Consider the following 18,135-nt stretch of genomic DNA (forward strand, 5'->3'; position numbering starts at 1 on the left):
TCGGGCTGCGCAGCCGTTCTTTCGCGATCTGATTCGCGGTTTCGGCGAAGCGCGGCACTACTTTCGCCGGCGGATGTGATTTGATCCCGGCGGTTGCGCGGTCGCAGATTCCCTATGGTGGAATGTGGATGCTGTGCGCGGTGGTTTGTTTCGTCACGCGAATTCACGTCTGTTTTATCGGTGCACGAGCCTCCTGACCCGTCTAGCGGATTGTTCCTGTAAACAGACGACCGTCCTGTGTAACGATGCAGCTTGACAGAACGTACGCGCGAGTTGACAATTACGCGCGAACCAGCATACAGTAGTCTAGTACGGGCCAGTAAACAAATGACAGAACGGCTGTCGAGAGGGAGGCAAGAAGAACGGAGGGAAACGAAACACTACCACACCGTAGCAGCGCAAAATAGTGGCGCAACATTATGCCTTTCGATCCGCGTTGTTCGATTCTCCTCTATCGTTAAGAGGACCGGGGCGCACGCGTTTTTCGGCCGGTTGACACGCGTGGAACGTATCCGAGCGTTGTCGTCGTGACGTCAAGTGTCACGAGCCAGTGTTTTGCCAAGTGCCGTGCATCAGCTGCGTGCCAGCTGCATATCCAGCCTGTCAACTTTGCTTTCGTTCCTTTCGACGAGGTCCGTCGAATTCATCGTCGTTCCGGGAACTGTTTAAACGCGCACGACACGCCGATGTAAATTGTGCGCGAATTTCGCAGTGCCTCTTCCTAGTATAAGAACACGCATAAGAGCGCACGAAAACACGTTCGCGCGAATGAAAACACGAGTGGAACTTGTATACCCGGGTCTCCTTTAAATCGAAGTGGTAGAGGGCAACTACGTTTAAACACAACATATACAGACGCGCACGACGACCTCCCCGTGTCGCCGCCGCCGGCTACTGAGAGACATTTAAACCTTGACAGGCTATGATTTCTTTCTCGCGACGTTTCAGTTTCACTTGAACGCCCTTCGCGCTCGTACTATTCGTTCCGTTTAGCGTATCGAACTCATTTCATTCTCAATGTCGACGGCGTGCAATCGCGTTCGTATCACCCTCAGCGATGGGACCGTGATCGCAAGTTTCCAGTGAAACCATCGTTTTTCTCCCGCGCTGTGTTACCAGTGCTGTTTCGTTTATATTTCACCGGCTTTGCTCGTGCTCTCGAGGCTGGAAGAAAAATATGTAACATCGGACAACCATCGAACTTGCCTGGCTCGGAATGTGGGAATTGTTTGCAGCATTCAACGAGACGTATTTCATTTGGTGAGTAGTACCATCTTACAGTCAGCAATTAAGCGAAGATAGTATTAAGGAAACACGAGAAAGATTTGTTAAATTTATGTTTGTTTTTAACCACATTGCGTGAACTGGTTATTGGAAAATTTTGTTATGGTAAATAGTATTATTTGTGTGTGCATGTGTGTGTGTGGCTCTTTTGCTTTGGAGCAATGTTTGCTCCGGCAACCATGAAATTCGATGCGATTTAATTTTCGCGTAGCGCATGTTGTGTCACGTCTGGAAGTGCATAGTAACGAGGTACATTTTGTAATTGTCAATGCGGATTAATTGAATTCTTCCGTACGCAGCGTCGACTACGAGACGGATTTTTATGGACGCGGATTAATTCAATTTTTCCGTATACAATTATCGGTTGCGAAACGGATTTTTAGCAAATAAATTTATCTTTCCATTATTGTCTTCATGTTAAAGTAAAAGATTTCTCTTTGCGTGGGAATTCTTGAAAGATTATATATGTGCAAGAATTAATGGTTACCTTTGCAATTAAAAAAGCATAAAGTTGGTATTGATCTATCGAGCATAGAAAATCAAACTTACCGTTATATTATCAAAGCTTTTGCAAGCACTCGAACATCGTTGCAAGTAATGAACACAATTCTCCGCTTATATCCGAGAATTATTAGATTAGATTACAGTCAAGCGATATTTGTAAATGTGTCGGTAAAGGGAAGTTAATTTTAGGGGACTACCAGTTTGACTAACATATTCGAATCTCACATGCAAATTACTGGTGTGTCCGAAATCAGCGTGTTATAATGGTTAGTCATACTACTCGTGCTATTCGACCACAGAAATCATTAACTGAAAAAGCTATTTCGGAAGATCGTAATGAGAGTGAGTCTCGAGTTATCGAAAAATACCAACAATATCTACACGTAATCAGAACATGGAATTTCTATTTAATTTGACGAGCTTGTAGAATTTACATGCAATTGTGGTATACGTATTACTGCAACTATCCCAATACAATTTGTCACAGCAAGTCAATATTACAAATGTAGATATGGTGTGCCTGTAAGCGCTGAACATTGCCGATAAGTCGGTACCTACAAATCATGGCACATGTATAATCAACTAGTCCGGTTTCCGATTGTTCGATTCGTTTCAAAGCTAATTACTTTCGTTACTTTCCTTGCATCTAATTACTCTCGTTATTATTGCCCTTTAATTGTTCTTATTATCATTTTCATTGTTACTAAATTGTACTTTATTACCATATTATAACTTGTACGAAACTCCTTTGCGCGAAGTTGTTTCGCGAGCAAGTTGCAAATAATAGATTTCGAATTGGTATTTCAGAATCGAAGCTTAATTACACCGCCGAAATTTCCGCGATGGCGGCGAGGGTCCTTTATCTTTTAAGCCGTCCGTCGGGAAAGGAATTCTCGCGGAGTGTCTCGTTTTTCAACGGTCGGCCCTTTCACTTACGAACTCATCAATCTCCCGCTAGGTTCCCCGACGTGTCAGTGTTACATACTTACCTATAGGGGCACGTATATGCAGTCTACGAACCCTCGTCACCTCGTCGTTTCTCTTTCCCTTTCTTTCTCAAGCTTTCCCGGTTAGGTTGCGCAACTTTTCATTATCATATCCCGCGCGCATAGTATCGAGGGTCCCGGGAAAGAGAATGCGTTCAACTTTTTCCGAAGCTCTGTCCCCGTTTGAACGCCGCGGCGTGTTTTGCTTCGCTCACGTGGTCGGTATCAATGGACGGTTGTTTGAAAAGTGCAAGTGAAAAGACGATTCAGTTGGCTTAAATGGGTTAGTCGATAGAGACGTATATTATGGTATATATTATCTACATTACGACAGGAAAGAGTTTGGGGTTGCTATCTTAACTTGTAGAAGGAATTCACATATTCAGAGTGTATAACGCGTTTTAACAGCGTTACTTTATAAATCTGCTTACACAGTTCGAAAAGTACATAGTTTAAAAAGAGTGCTAGCCGTTTTTTTTCTTTTTTTTTAATATAAAAGCTAATTTCAAAGTGTAGGCTGCGTTCGAGACAACGAGTTCATTTCTGCGGCCGATAATTTCCGGTCGATACCGCTTTAATCAACGTTACCTTTAACCGGCGACACGCAAACTTTTTCAAAGGGGATCGCTCGTTTGATTTCACCGTGATTCGCAGTTTCTATAAACGATTTCACGAGAGGTGACTCTGACCATGGGGTGGCGTGGCGTGGCGTGGCGTGGCCGCTGCACGGATTGAATAGGCAAACGCGATGCTGGACCAGTCGGGGTCTGATTGTACGTTACCTAGGAGAGTTTATATTTGCACGAACCTATGTAAATGCAAACGCGAATGTCCCGCAATTTCTGTCCAGTTATCGTCTTCTTCGGCACGAATTTAATTGCATCGCCGGGTCCGTTACAAAACGCGTTCCTATTGCTGTCGTACGATTGCGTTATCGCTTTATGGACAAAGTCGGGTCAAAGTTTTTGCTCGAAACACGGTGTATTACCGTAGACGATCCGGCTGCACGCGTTGCAATAAACAGACCGCCGTCGAACGTACTATTGCGTTTAATAAACCGTAGTTTCATACTTATTCATGAAGTTGCCCCGTCACATTAACCCTTTGCGGCCAGTTCGCCTCGTTTAATCGTTCGTTATCACGTTTGGTTTGTTTCGAACGTAATTTCTCTTCAAGCGCAGAGCGAGGCAAGGCCAAATGAACGAAACGTGAAAATGTATAATTAAACGACGGCAGCTTCTACGAAGCGAATGGAACGTTTCGTTAGACCAAACAGTAGGAGCGCGTGCGGGCCTGTAAGAAAACCGTTTCGATAGAACACCGCTGTGTTTCGGACCACCCATCGGCAAACTTTACGACACAGTAATAATGTATCGTTTCGATCCCTTCTTACTTAGACAGGTTCGAAGTACTCTCTCGCATCGTTCGATTATGTTTTTCTCTCGTCTGCGCGCAACGCCATGGTATTCGGGTATGGCGTTTAACTTGGTGTTAACGTTTACGCATCTCCACAATCGTCTACTATGCTCCGAGACAAAAGCCTCGGTTACGTCGATCGGAGCCACGACTGACTTTTAAAGAAGCTTCCCACTGGCTCGTACTTGCTATTGTTCCGCGGCTGCTATCTTATTTCGAGCGTGCACGCGTAATCTCTGCTCTTCATTCATCGCGAGGGAAAGGGGCTGCGAAATTTTTCCGACGCGCGGCTCGTGAGAGGTTCAGCTGTTCCCGATACGATCGCCGCGGCCTCCGCGATTCTCCCGTTAGAGTTCCCCGACTCGGCAGACTCGAGGAGAGGGTTATCGTCGATCTGCCTCTTATCTCAGATAACAGGAAACACGGCGCGGGTTCTGAGATTTTTTTCTCTCTCTCGAAATCTCTCGCTTTAAGCGCTCCATTTAGAACTTTGCCCAGTTTCGAACTGATGATATTAAGCGTAACGTTTCATAGCGGTCGTCTCAAAATTGTAGTAGTACTCGTTTACTTTCAGAAATAATTATGTTTTGAAGAGATCAATAATCGTCAGATTCAAAAGTTTGACGAATCGAAACAGTGTTACAATTGTACAGAATTTGTTCTAAATACGTATTCCACTTGATTTTCGTATACGTATCTGCGATCTACGCGTGAAAATTGCCTGATGGGACTATAAATTTAAAAATAGACGGGTACTATAATTAATCGAGTACACGCGGTTAGTCGATTTTCCCGTGGTTCCATTAATAATTCGCCGTAAACAAATGCATTCGATGTACAACATGCACGATAAACAATAGTGGCCGCGTTGATTACCAAGTGGACACCTTTGTCCCAGGAGATACCTTTTGTTTCGATGTGTATCTTCGCTATGGGAACGACGCGACGAGGGGGTGGGACACGCTGCGGCAGTGAGCGAAAGAGAAAGGGCGGGAGGGTGGTAGTTCACGCTCTACTGGCGGTAGCGTTGAAGTAATTGCAATTAAAATTTGTTTCGTGAAATTGGTTACCCACATCCCACGCCCCTGTCTTCTCTGCTGTCCATCAGCCTCGAGCCCTTTAGCGCGCACTTGTTTTCTATTTATTACTCTCTTCCGGTAGATCGAAAATCGTAATTAGTAGCTCGTTCACGCGACTCATTTTCGTCCCGCACCCTATTCCCCGCGGTGGCTGTAATTAGAGCGTCGCAGAGCGTCGTTGATAATTGTGCGTCTATTGTCCCTGTTACGCACTCTGTCCGGCTCGATTTAAAAGTTCGCGGGCGTAGGAGCATTTCAGGTCGGCCTCGCTGCTTTCGTTCCATTTCGATTCGTTTTTTCCTCGACTGGAGAGCGTTTTAATTGAAATGTAAAATGCTCGATCGAACCGCGTCGCGAGATATATATATATATATATATATAGCGGTTGATTTTAACGAAGCTTGCGTGGAACGAAATTTGCCGGACTCGAACGGAACGAAGGCACATAACGCGGAGGTTGCTCTTTCATATCGCGGCGTCATTGTTTCGACGGAGACACGGTTTTTCCCGTTTCTCAACGAACTTCGAACTTTAACGATCGCGTACGAGGAGAGCCCCGTGGTAAACTCTGAGAGCGGACAAATTTCAGCCCGCTATTCTTCATTTAATTTTTCAATCACGCGAATTGGAGCGTTTCATGCATATTCAGCTGGCTTTATGTAAATGTATGTATATCAGTTAACTGGTTTGCGAATTTAAAAAGATACAGAGTAAACATATCCACGGCTTGGATACGGGATAGTTCAGTGACACACTTGATGGCGGTCGAGAGACATTTGAATTAATTAGTATGAATGTATGCAATTGGAGCGTCCAAAGCAGCAAAAGTGATCATTCGAAGCGATTAAAATTTCGCAGCAGACCAATCTTTTACCTGCGAATGATATTCGCCTCTATTGCAATCATAGAACACCTGTCGTTACGTATCGTACATTGTCTGGTACAGAAGTCTTCTGCCTTCGATGAAAATCGATGGTCATATCTTTCGTGTTAGAAATATGCCTTCCGATTGAGCCGTTACGCTAACGAATCAGGTTAACTTCCGATCGATGATGGCCCAAAGGGGACGAAGGAAAAACGTGACGTTCCTCCGTTAATGGTTTGGTTTCTATTGAAACAGTGGGAACCGTGCACTGATTGTAACCAATATTTCCCGCGCGACCGATCGTTAATAATGTTTCTATTATTAATGAACGAACCGTGGCCCGGAGTTAACAGTCGATTCGCAATGGCACGTTACGCGATGCTCGATAATACGTCACGCGGGATGTGTGACGAGTAATTGCAAATTCGACGTCGAGAAGGCTCGTTCCTTTATTTTCTGGCTGCGGGCGTCGCGAGTTCTCGCGTGGTTAAATGATCGAAAACGAATTCGCGACACAAACGCGAGCACATACGGCCCCAGTTTTCCGCCATTTGAAATTCAATGCGAACCGTTCGGGCTCGTCCCGATATTTATCGCGTCTTTTGGGAATTTCGCGGATCTACTCAGAATATCGTGCCCCTGCGTTGGAAACTGAAGATGAGGGTGAATCGGTGGAAACGCGCCGCGAGAGACTTTATTGTTAGAGATTCGTTTAAAAAAGTTTGATGGGCGTTCGTTTGTTCGGCTAGGTTTCTTCGCGAAAATTTTTCATTGGATCGAATAAATGGATCTTCTCTTAAAATTGCACGAATATGATTAACGCTCGAGTATCCAAAATCTATAAGACAGTACGATGCAAGTATTCGTGTTGTTATTTCCAATTTGAGAGATTCTCGTGTCTTTATTATTCCCTATTTAAACTATTAGAACTATTTTTTTCCTATGTACAGATCCAATCTTGTCATTTTTAAACGTGAACGTTGCTATTCACCGTTAAGACTTTTTTTATTCGGGAGCTTACGCAATCTAACAGAATTTTAAGTGGATGACCGTACAAATTATCCTGTTTTGAATGAATATTTGAATAGATGAACAAAAAAAACCGGTTAAATCACCAGCGAACAGTGTAAATAACAATCAGTCTTTCCTCATGTATTAATAACTTCTTTCCCTTTTGAGTTGATCGAATAAAAAGTTACGCGAAGGTTTTACGATACGAACAAAATAGAATTTATTTTATTTTATAATAGAATTTATTGAAATTTTCTGGGAAAAAAAGTAACATACACACAGTTTGTCTATGGTAATTCCGATAAACGTTGAATATGGATGCGCCAGATGTTTATACGCGTTAACCATAATTTCTTGAACACTGGACCTTTAGCAAGATGGTCATAATAAATTATAATAAAACGTTGCAATTCCAGCTATCGCCTTCGTAAGAATAGTAAATTTCTCAGGGGCGTAATAACAACGGAAAGTGGTCGCCTTGGGGGGCGATTAATGTCGCAGCCATGAAAAATGGTTAATATCTTTTTTTTTCCTCTAGACTAGTGCACGGCGACACAAAGCACCCTTTTCCGCTTAATATTCATACTGCTACTCATAGAGCATGATTTTTGTCGATGTAAAGTAGTTTAAAAAGTTGATATCATTTAACGATACAGTTAAGGCAACGGACAAGTACAACATCGTGCATTTTAATCCCTCTGTGCGCTGTTAGCGGTAAAATTTCCATGATATTTTTACTACTTCATCGACGTAGAAATATATTAGATTTACGCGGAATAATACCTTCCGTTTTAAAGTCGATGAAAATGTGTGTGCAATTAAACATGTACAATGAATTGGACGTAATGGTCTAGATTCCAGGTCCTAGAGCGTAGCGTACGCCAGCGAAATTTATAAGAATTCACGGAGGGCCGTCGTAAACCTTGAAAATTCTATTTATTTCGCGAATTTCAGAGGGAATGTGGGGCGAACGCGCGATGAGATAAATTTACGATCCTTTTTAGGCATCAAATCTGGCGTGTCGGGGAAGTTTGGCTCGCAGCCAGCCGGGCTCTCGAGTGCGGCCAAATACACGTACAGATGTGCCCACCTATACTCGAGAAACACATGACCACGGCATTATGAGATATTTAATTTGAGTTTCGCGCCGTTATATATCACGCGGTGTTGATGGAACGGCTTGTTCTCTTGATTTCCGTTTTTCCATCCACGTCGACCCGTGATTTACCCGTAATTTCTATCAAAGACCACCCTCGCAGAACGTTCACCGATTTCGTTTCGTTTCGTCCCTCTTCCTTTCATCACCGTTCCTTTTCTCTTTTTCCTTTACCTCTTCCGTCTTTCTGCCCTTGTTTCCCGGGCGCAATCACCCTTTTTTCGCATCAACTTTCGTGCCAGAGGTGTCCCACCGCCTACTTTTACATTCCGCGAGGACGATTACCAACATCCGCCTGCGAGGCGCGAGAAGGAACGCGGCTGGCACAGTGTGAGAAACATTATATCGCGTCCCGTAGAATTTTCAATTTTCTTGAAAGCTTCGTAAAGCGTAAATGCATCCTTCTCGCGAGCGAATACGTTTTCTGTCTTCCACTGCCGGTTTTTCTTATGAACCGTGAAAAACCGTGTTACACGAACAGCCCAGCTTCGCCCGGATACGTGCTCGATCCGTATGGGGTGGTTCGTGTTGTTTACCGAATTTTAGGGCACCAGCCGCCCTGTTGGTTGCCAGATCGTCCCCGTTTTATGCAATTTTGGCAAGCAAACAGGGTTGACGCGAATAACGGGGGTGTTTGTATATATATAGTTAGTCGAAAGGATATTCGTATATCGTATTCAACATTCATTTAGGTCTCTAAATAGTATTTAATAAACAACAATAATGTAATGGGAACAAGCTTAAAATATAATATCTATAAATTTATTAATGATCAAGGTACTTGGTTACGTGCTATTTTACTTGAACAATATTTTGGCAATACAGACTAAAGTCTTTTTCAGTATATTTAGATGAACATGTCAATCTGCAATTATACCTATAAGTTGTAAATATCCACGTTTACCGATATTGCTGATTATCTGTCATCAGTGAAACAGATAATGGAAGATAGAATTGTTCTGATTAAGTAACGCATCATTGTATTTAGCATTCTTATCTGATTACGTGTAGATTAAACGTTCTAATTGAAAGAATGCTCTAGATACTGTTGCTCTAGAATGTCTCAATAATAATTACCGCATCTTTTTTTCAATAAAAGAAATTTAAATTGTGCGGAAATTTGTAATATCTTTATATTAATATTTAATCAATTCTAATTGATATAAAATAGAATAGCAGGCAAACTATTATTGCAGTAGTAGTATTTATACAACTTTTCCTGTACAATTACTTAAGTACCATTTATTTCTTTTCTGAGTTCGTACGAGTAAGCATTATCTCGATTGGCCATGTACTGGACCGACTATAACTGCGGCTGATCGTACTGAAAAGTCGTGACCAGTGATCCTTCAAGATATGCACACATATACTCGCATTAGTTTGCAACAGAAATCGATCACCAGTATTACTTTGCAGTGTTGTTTATCACGATTCTATATCGAATTCTCTTATAGAACTCGTATATTGCACCCAACATCGCATTATCTTTTTATTAGTTCCATTCGTGGTTGGAATTCTTTAGAAAGATAAGAAACTTTTAAGTTTTCTCGCGGACTCGAAGGATGTGTGCATGTCGATTCTACGCGAGAGATTGTGTATGTACAGTACTAAAAATTAATATTCTCGGTATGCGGAGTGTCTGCGTAAAACTTATTTATCTTATAAAAGGGAAAAATCTTATCGTACGACGCCAGAAGGTATGCGCACTCAATATGCAAAAACGATGCAAGAATTGATAAAACGAGGGTAATACTTGGACTGTGCAATCTCATTGTGGTGTATCAGGTTCTGTGACACACTTTTCGTTTGAAGTGTAAGAAGGATTACGAGTTGATAGAATTGTTCGATCAACAGTGTCTATAGAGACATCTAAGTTTGCAACGAAGAAGATTTCTACTTACGTGTAACATTTTTAACTAACGTTTCCGTGATTTTTTTATACAATTCCGTCATCAGTTTAATAGCGTCCCTCATAAGGGTTAAATCAGCCCCTTTTTTTAATTACCATCCCAGTGTTTCTAACGGAACGATTCTAAAATGAAAGGAATTAAACTATTCTCACTCGGATCTTTCTATCAGCAGGTCGAAATTGCATTACTTTCAATTGCAAATGATTTTCCCCGAATCGTGGCCCGAAATTCGCGCGGATCGCGATTCCGATGCAAAGCAGCCCAGCCAATTATTTTTCCTCGCACTCCTCGTGAACGTTTAGCACGCTATCCTTTCCTTACTTCGCCGTGAGCGAGATAATTGCGTTTCGGTATGGGGCGCCGCGCCCTGGCTGTATCACGTTTTTTTCTTTCCCTCTTTCTTTTTTTATTCTCTCCTCGAGTGCCTCGTTCTCGCGCCTTCTCGCGCCGCGGAGTTACCGTATCATCGATACGGTTGCTTCAAGTATTCCCTCGAGATCCACGGGCCAGCAAGCTTAACAGTGCGTTGAAGGTAACACGATTACGAGAATCTGCAACGCGTAACTTTCAGCCACAATGTAACTTCTGGATGAATTTACGATTAATATGCAAATGCCAGTTAAATTCCGGCTTGGAATAAGGGATAATTTCCCTTGGAGCGGTATCCATCTTGCGAGAAACGGACGATATTGGTAATTAATGTACTTTTTATAAATTACACAAGGAAATTGACGATTCTATAATTCATCGCACGATCGAAAGTAGAATGGAGGTATAAATATCGCTGAAATTGGAAACAACAACCAGAACCGGCGACAGAGCGGTGAATACAGAAGTTCCCCCGTGAAAGTTACGCGAGTCATTCAGAAGTTTGTTAGCGAAGTGCGATTATATACTGTTGATCACGGTCTAACAGTAGAAATCCATTACTATCTGCGATCTTCAGCAACTCCGTAATCCGCGTCTACTTAACTCGCTCCCCGATCTAATCATCGTATTCCTTATCGCTTTCGCCGGTTTAAAGTAAGCCCGCGCAACGGCACCGTTTTCGCGTGTTCCCATCTTTTGGTTTACCCCCGCGAAAAAGCTGTGCATCCCGTGAAGCAGAGGCACGAGAATTCCCTCGCATCCCATTGTTCCGAACAGCTGCGAGGGTGGGTGGTCGTGTCGTGAATAAGCAAAGGCGTTCGCCGTGTGACGCTCGTGAAAGTGCAACGCTCGGACGCGTGCTCTGAAAGTGATAGAACGGTGGGCCTCGCGTGCCCACCGCCAACAAAGAAAAGACGGACGAACGTGAAAGTCGCGAAAGTCTCGCGTGTACCAGCGAGGGCGTTCGCGGTTTCCCGATCTTTATTCGACCAACCCTGTTCTGGCTTGCTCCGCGCATCAATCACGTTAATAGACCTGTTCGAGCGTAGCTCGCGTGCGTGAACGCCGCGCGGTGTCACGCTACCCGGGAGACAAGATCGAGGACTAGTTTTTCGGGACAGCTGAACGAAAAGAAGATGAAACGATGTATAGCGGAGCGTTAGTTATCTAAAGCTTCGTCAGGCTGTATTTGGTATTTTAGCAGGCGCGTGTCTCGGGGAATTATCTTTCTCGCGTGTGAACTAGAAAAAATTTAATTCATCTCGATGCTGTTTCTTTAGTAACTTTTAGCGTTCAGAATGTTAATTTACATGATTATTCATAGTCCAGTAATGATTATTATAAAGTTAGAATATCTACAATTTTGCTTTGCATTGCTACAGTATTATATTCTCAGCGTATCTATTACAATTTGCATGGTACGATATTAATTATCGATAATGCTGAAGTGAATAATATCGAGGAATTGGTACACAATTAATTATTCTATTCGCATTGATAATACGGATGATATAAACACAGTGACGTAGAATCATTAATTGACTAATATCTTGATCAGAATGTCAGCAGTACATAGCATCCTGTTCGTAGTACACATGAGATATCGTTGTATTCTCAAATATTTCCATTTGTTTAATCTTAGCTACACTTTAATCCGTAGCTAGTCATCAGTTTTTCACCATTATTCATATCGAACTCTTTACCTTCGAACTCCTCTCGTTTCTCTACTATTCTACATAGTCACAGCCTAGAGTTCATTCCTGCTATACCTTTGAACGACCCTATTTTTCTATTTCTCACTCGCAAAACGAAAGAGCAGCCTTTCGTCATCAAATATCGCAACAACACAATACATACACACGAAATATATTACAAGCAACTTCTGGGATCCCATGATTTTGTTACATATTCAACGATTAAAGATCTAGTCTTCACTTATTTAATTTCGAAATGATTCCAAGATAGAAAATTATACAAATCCATTGCGCTGCTATCTGACGTACATATTCATTACCGCATAAATCAATTTCAACCGGTCTTTCGACATATCGATCCCAATCGTCGTCCAATGGAGCAACGCCTTGGCTAATGAGTCACGAATACTTTGCACCGAGCATTAACTCAAACCGGTAGAATTTTCCACGTAATAACTCGCTGTACCACCGTTTCTTGACACAACAGGATTTCCTGCAACACGTTTCTCAAACAATTCCTCATTTTCGCGTCGATTCCTTCGATTCAATTCTTCACCTTCCCCATTAAATCCCAATGCTTAGTAAATATAATGGTTTTCTTTTTTTTTTAAATCACCTGACAAAATCGCGCCATGTTCGTTTCGTACGACGAACAGTTAATAAATAATTCCAGGTAATCGAGTCAAGTGAATCACCCTGTACACGGGGATGGGAAAAAGTAGGACACAGAACGGATCGAAGCATCGATCGTCGAAGCGCGATAATGACTCGATGGATTTGAAAGCGGAAGACGCCAGCCGGCGTTCACCTTTTCGACTGGTTCTCATTTTTCCTCCACCGACTTCCTCATTATTCCCAGATCATTTACTCCGCTTTTTGATACAAAAGCCACGCGGATCCGAACTCGCATCGTAACATGCCCGACTCCCCCGTGTTCCCGTCCACGGTTCGTCTGTTCGCTCCGCGAAGGGGTGCCTTTTTGCAGGTAGAATCCGCGTTATTGGAATTCCAGTCCATTGGTTGACGCTCGAAAATACTTTATTCGAACGTTGTTCACTCATTTTTTTACGATAACCTAATTTAATATTCTCTGTCGGCCGTACATGTGACTGAATAGTAATAAACGAAATTCAACCTTTTATTAAAGAAGAAACGACTCGTTTTTATAGATTTAGAAAGTTTAACGTTCCACGATTTCCTGCTGTCGTAGCTTGGTCCTCAGACAGTTTTGTTATGTCTGTTAGAAAGCAGGACAGTGTTACGTTAATAATCGAACAGCCATAAAACGACAAAAAACGCGGGTACACCGGTAGTCGTCTTGAAGACGGATAGAGGAGAAAACTGACGGGGGGAGAAGTAAAATTGCTGCATAAAAGTTTTACGGACCACGACATTGCCTTGTTGCATCTGCTCATACTTTATTCCACTTCTCTTTATTTTTAGCTCTATGCTCTGCACGAGGTTTAACATTCGAATGTGAAGTAACTTCTCTGTTATAAGCAACTTCGGATAACAGCCCCGTTTTCTTTTCCGCGGCTGTTCCCGTTTCGATGTCGTCTCAAACATTCGCAACGGTTCGATCTCTCGCTGCATTTCATTTGCAGAGCTGATCATCGTCGGCTAATAATGTCTACACGCTTGGATCACGCGTGTTTGATTCGTCGTACTGAAAAATTTCCATCTCTCAGCACCGCTCTTTCAAAGCCACGTAGTCACCGTGTTTCCTCTTCGCTTTATCGCTTCTTTCAATTTCGCTTATCGCTAAATCAGCAGCTTAAAACATCAAGCGAGAGTTCGCTCTTTGACCGCTGCATACACGACCATTTTGTAATATCCGCTGAAACCGTCATCGCTCGTATCTTTCTAACCTTTTTTAATAAGTTAAGACCCGAAGGATTTGTCAAGCGGGAAAATGCTCCCTCTCGAGTGCGCCGTAACTACGATATGAAAAGGAGATGCAGCTGGAAAAGCGCGTACGAGGGCACAAAACGCGAATATTGCGCTTTACCTTTCGACGAGGATTATCCTGAATGCGATGCATCTCCGCGCATCCGTCTTTCCGTGCTGCATACATATTTAATACATTCATCCTGTCCGCGATCAGCCGTTAGATTGCATCGTGTATCGGTCGAGTTTCCAACGAGACGCGCACCCTGGTAACCGTGTGGCACGCGTCCTATTGTTGCAAATCGTGCACCGGATGCTGCACCGTGAGTTACTCTTAGACCAGCTGCGTTACTGCTCCTCTAATTGTGGTTAAACGTACCGTGTGCAGATATTACAATAATTCTCTGTAATTTTACATGAAAATGTTTGGTTTCTTTTATGGAATTTTTGGATACCCTGAAATGTTTATTATTACATCCAGTTTTTAAAGTAACCCAACAAAAAGATTTTAACATAGCAGAGTGACAACGAGATCTTTCTTTCATTTTAATAAGAGATTTTATCGCGCGTAATGATTTATTCGGCGTTACTATATTCTGAGTTATCGTCCATTATTTCATTTTATTTTATTTCATTTCATTTTATTTTATTTTATTAAGAGACTTTATCGCGTGGAATAATTTATCGAGCAGTATTATTGTGAGTTATTGCCTATTGTATGGCGTTGCCTATTGTATTGATTTTAATTCAAATGTATCTTTATCGTATCGCTGTTAAAGTTGTTTAATCCCATCGCATAGAACGTTGTTGGATAGATATTTCACGTCAACTATTCTATTTCACGTTCGTCATCGATAAAGAAAATAAAGAAGTGACCAACCTTTAAGACCTTAATCCCTATGTCATCAACTTGGTTTCAATTATGACGGTTTCTAATGATACGGAATTAAAAACTGCCAATCGACACTATCGTGCGATGTTCAAGGGTTGAGACAAGGCGGAAGCACACCTCGATTTGAACGATAAATTAAAGATGCATCATGGAGTCCAGCTGGCTGCTCGCCCGTTCAGAGTTCACGCAAAACTACACAACCGGCCGATATCGAGAGATATCGGTTTCTCTTCGGTCATACGATTTCGAGCTTAGTCGAGGGTAGCTTACTTTCGTATTTCCAGGCGATTTCACCGGTCGAACGGACTAGTCGTTGGGTATAAATTTCAGTTGCTTTCGCAGGGTCATAGGTGGTGTACGTGTGCGCGTCGGTGTGTTTTGTCTGCGGCCATGGACACGAGGGGCACGGAGAACGATTGTTATTAATTCCGTCTCCAGGGTGCCACTAATATTCATTTGGCCGACGGCCAGGGACGTAGGTGGAGGCAAGTGCGGAGGCAATGGTGCCAGTCGAGCTTCTGAAAAACGAAGGATCCCACCTCCGAGCGAATAACTCAATATCGACGCGGTTTATTCCACGGGGACAGAAACTGGTGCTCGTTCTTCTCGCGTATTTGCCTATTTTTTTTCCCGCTCCCCTCGTCCGTTTCCACTTCTCAACGTCGATTCTTCCAGTTTACGTGCATATCCACACTGCGAATCGGGAAATAAATAGATTGCCTGGCAGGAATTCCGGCTTCTGTCCGGGATCTTCCTTAAACACGTGAATACTGAGCTACGAGTCATCTTTGAGCATGAAAAATGTTGAATTTAGGAGCGATGCTTATTTCTTGTGTACGTCTTCATTTGAAACCGTACAACTTTTGTGTTATCTTATAGAGTTTTGTCTAATTATTATCGTTACATAGATAATAAGATTCCACTTTCGATGCTCGATGAAAGTTAGCGCTGCTATCATTGTAGCTGTTTACAAATGCTGTACTCGACCTGCTCCACATCTCCGACGAATTAAATAGTTTAGAATCGTGGACGGCAATTTAAAATGTGAACCACCAGGACAGAAAAGAAAAAGAGATCGTACTTGTCCGATTCTTGCAGGCCTTATTTTTCTTCTTGAAATACGTTCCACGGCGAAGGATTTACCTGGTGCCGTCCCTCCAACAGCGACGTACATAAACCTCGAGAAATTAATCCCTCAGGATAAGACAGTATGACGAAGCGGCCGGGGAGAGAGAAGATGGAAAGCTTTCTTTTTTAGAAGCGAGAAGCGCCTCGATGCCTCGTTTACCGAGCTACGATTAACCTAAAAAGTGTACAATTCTTCTCTTCTTCTATCGCATCCCATTTTTTTCTAATACTCGCACCGTTTGTTTTTTCCTCTTTCCTCTCTGTTTCCCTTCTTCCTCTGTCATTCTATTTTCATTCGACTCGCAGATTTTGTTCGCTTGAAAATCTTTCTTTTATTTCTTACGGGGCCGCAGTATCGAACGAACAAATGAAAAGTATCCAGGGTGTTGTAACGTCGAACATCTTATTCGCACGATCTCTCCTCTTTAATGTCTGACGGTAGCGTATCGAGAAAATTCGCCTGATCCTTCTACAACCCCGCGCAGGTATGTATTTATTCGACGAGGTCAATAGCGAACACATTCGCGACGAAGGAAATATTGCTTTCGCATCTTTCCATTTAGACGTCGTCAGCGGAAACTGTTATTGTTTTGGAAAATTATGGCCCTCCATCCTCTGGCTGCGTTCGTTCGCCGCGGTGAAAAAGGGGGCGAGGGTGGCAACGTCGAGCAACCCTATCCGCGGGCCATCATCCACCGAAAGCGTTCGAGCCTCCTACCCCGCCTCGTTCGCCCCTTTTACCGCTCTTCTACGATTCTTTTTACTCCCCGATAGACATCTGTATCCCCGTGCCATCTCCGGTAGCGTCTTCGATATCTGGAACAACACGCTGGCAACTACCAACGCTTCTGTACTTACCGACTGGTCAATAACATCCGGCCCCGCTCGGAAACGTCCGAGCACTTCAAGTTCCGTCGTTACATTCAAACACAGTGGCCCCTCGCTTCCGCGTTCACTTCCACCAGGGACATCCGTTCCGTGCCGTGTAATTGTATCGGTATTGAAAAGTCCCGAGTTGAGCGCGTCCATTTTATTCAAGCGGCAGGTAAAATAAAGAATAGCCATCGCTGCTCAATTTAATTTATTGAGCTTGGTAGTCTATAACATTGTAGAATAATAACGAGACAGCTGACTGTCGCGTGGCGAGCAGCGTTGTACCTTGAAAAGGGGTGAAAGAAACGAGGATAGAATGTTCGTGGATAATAAGATAGTTAAGGGTGATTCTAATATTGCAGATTAGATACGCGTGTCTTAAAATAAACACAGCGATGGCCGTCGTACATTTCGCAGCTACTGTACAATGGACTTGTACATATTTAAGGTCCTGCTAGGTGGATTTTACAAATCCAGTCTCGTTTGTATCGCGTCTCATGAGGCCGAGATAGTCACCGTCGTATTTACTGGCCCGACTCCATGTGCACGGTGTCATCTGTGTTACGTCCCACGGATCCAGAGACACCTGTATCGTGCACGTCGAGTCCCAGATTATCCCCGACGTGTCCTGCTGGTACGGCCAAAGTAACTTCCACGCCACTTGTTGCAATGCACCGAACGCTAATATAAGAGTCGCACATAACGCCTCGGTACTTTACCACTTTTATTACCGTAAGTCAACTCCGCGATCGCATTCGTCCGTCGCGATGCCGCTCTTTATTTCTTTTGCTTTCTCTGCACAGCGCGTGGCATTCATTTCAATGCATTAGTCATTCGCGCAATGCATAATCGATGCGTTAGTCCAAGTTCCAGACAGACGTTAATCCAGCAAAAACGAGTGTATCCTCGGTATAAGAAACAGAAGTCGTCGGACGTGCAAACATCTTTCTTCGAAATTCACCTCGAGGGGAGAGGGAATTCTTTAGACGGTAGCAATTAATTCGTACAATAGTTTGAACAACCGTGTTACGTGAAATATGAATACTTTCTTACAGTAACGAGGAAAAGAGACGTTGAACGT

At 43.0% G+C, this 18,135-nt stretch overlaps 1 protein-coding gene across 1 annotated transcript in view; it reads left to right on the forward strand.

The window, feature by feature from the left end:
* The first annotated feature begins 1,171 nt into the window (after nt 1–1,171).
* The window catches only part of LOC143422621 (uncharacterized), a 458,375-nt gene continuing 441,411 nt past the window's right edge, over nt 1,172–18,135 (forward strand). Inside the window, exon 1 of the mRNA XM_076893399.1 lies at nt 1,172–1,260. The gene's annotated coding sequence lies outside the window, so the exon portion shown is untranslated. The remainder of the gene's footprint in view (nt 1,261–18,135) is intronic.

The sequence above is a fragment of the Xylocopa sonorina genome, chromosome 4, assembly GCF_050948175.1.
Source record: "Xylocopa sonorina isolate GNS202 chromosome 4, iyXylSono1_principal, whole genome shotgun sequence".
NCBI lineage: Eukaryota > Metazoa > Arthropoda > Insecta > Hymenoptera > Apidae > Xylocopa > Xylocopa sonorina.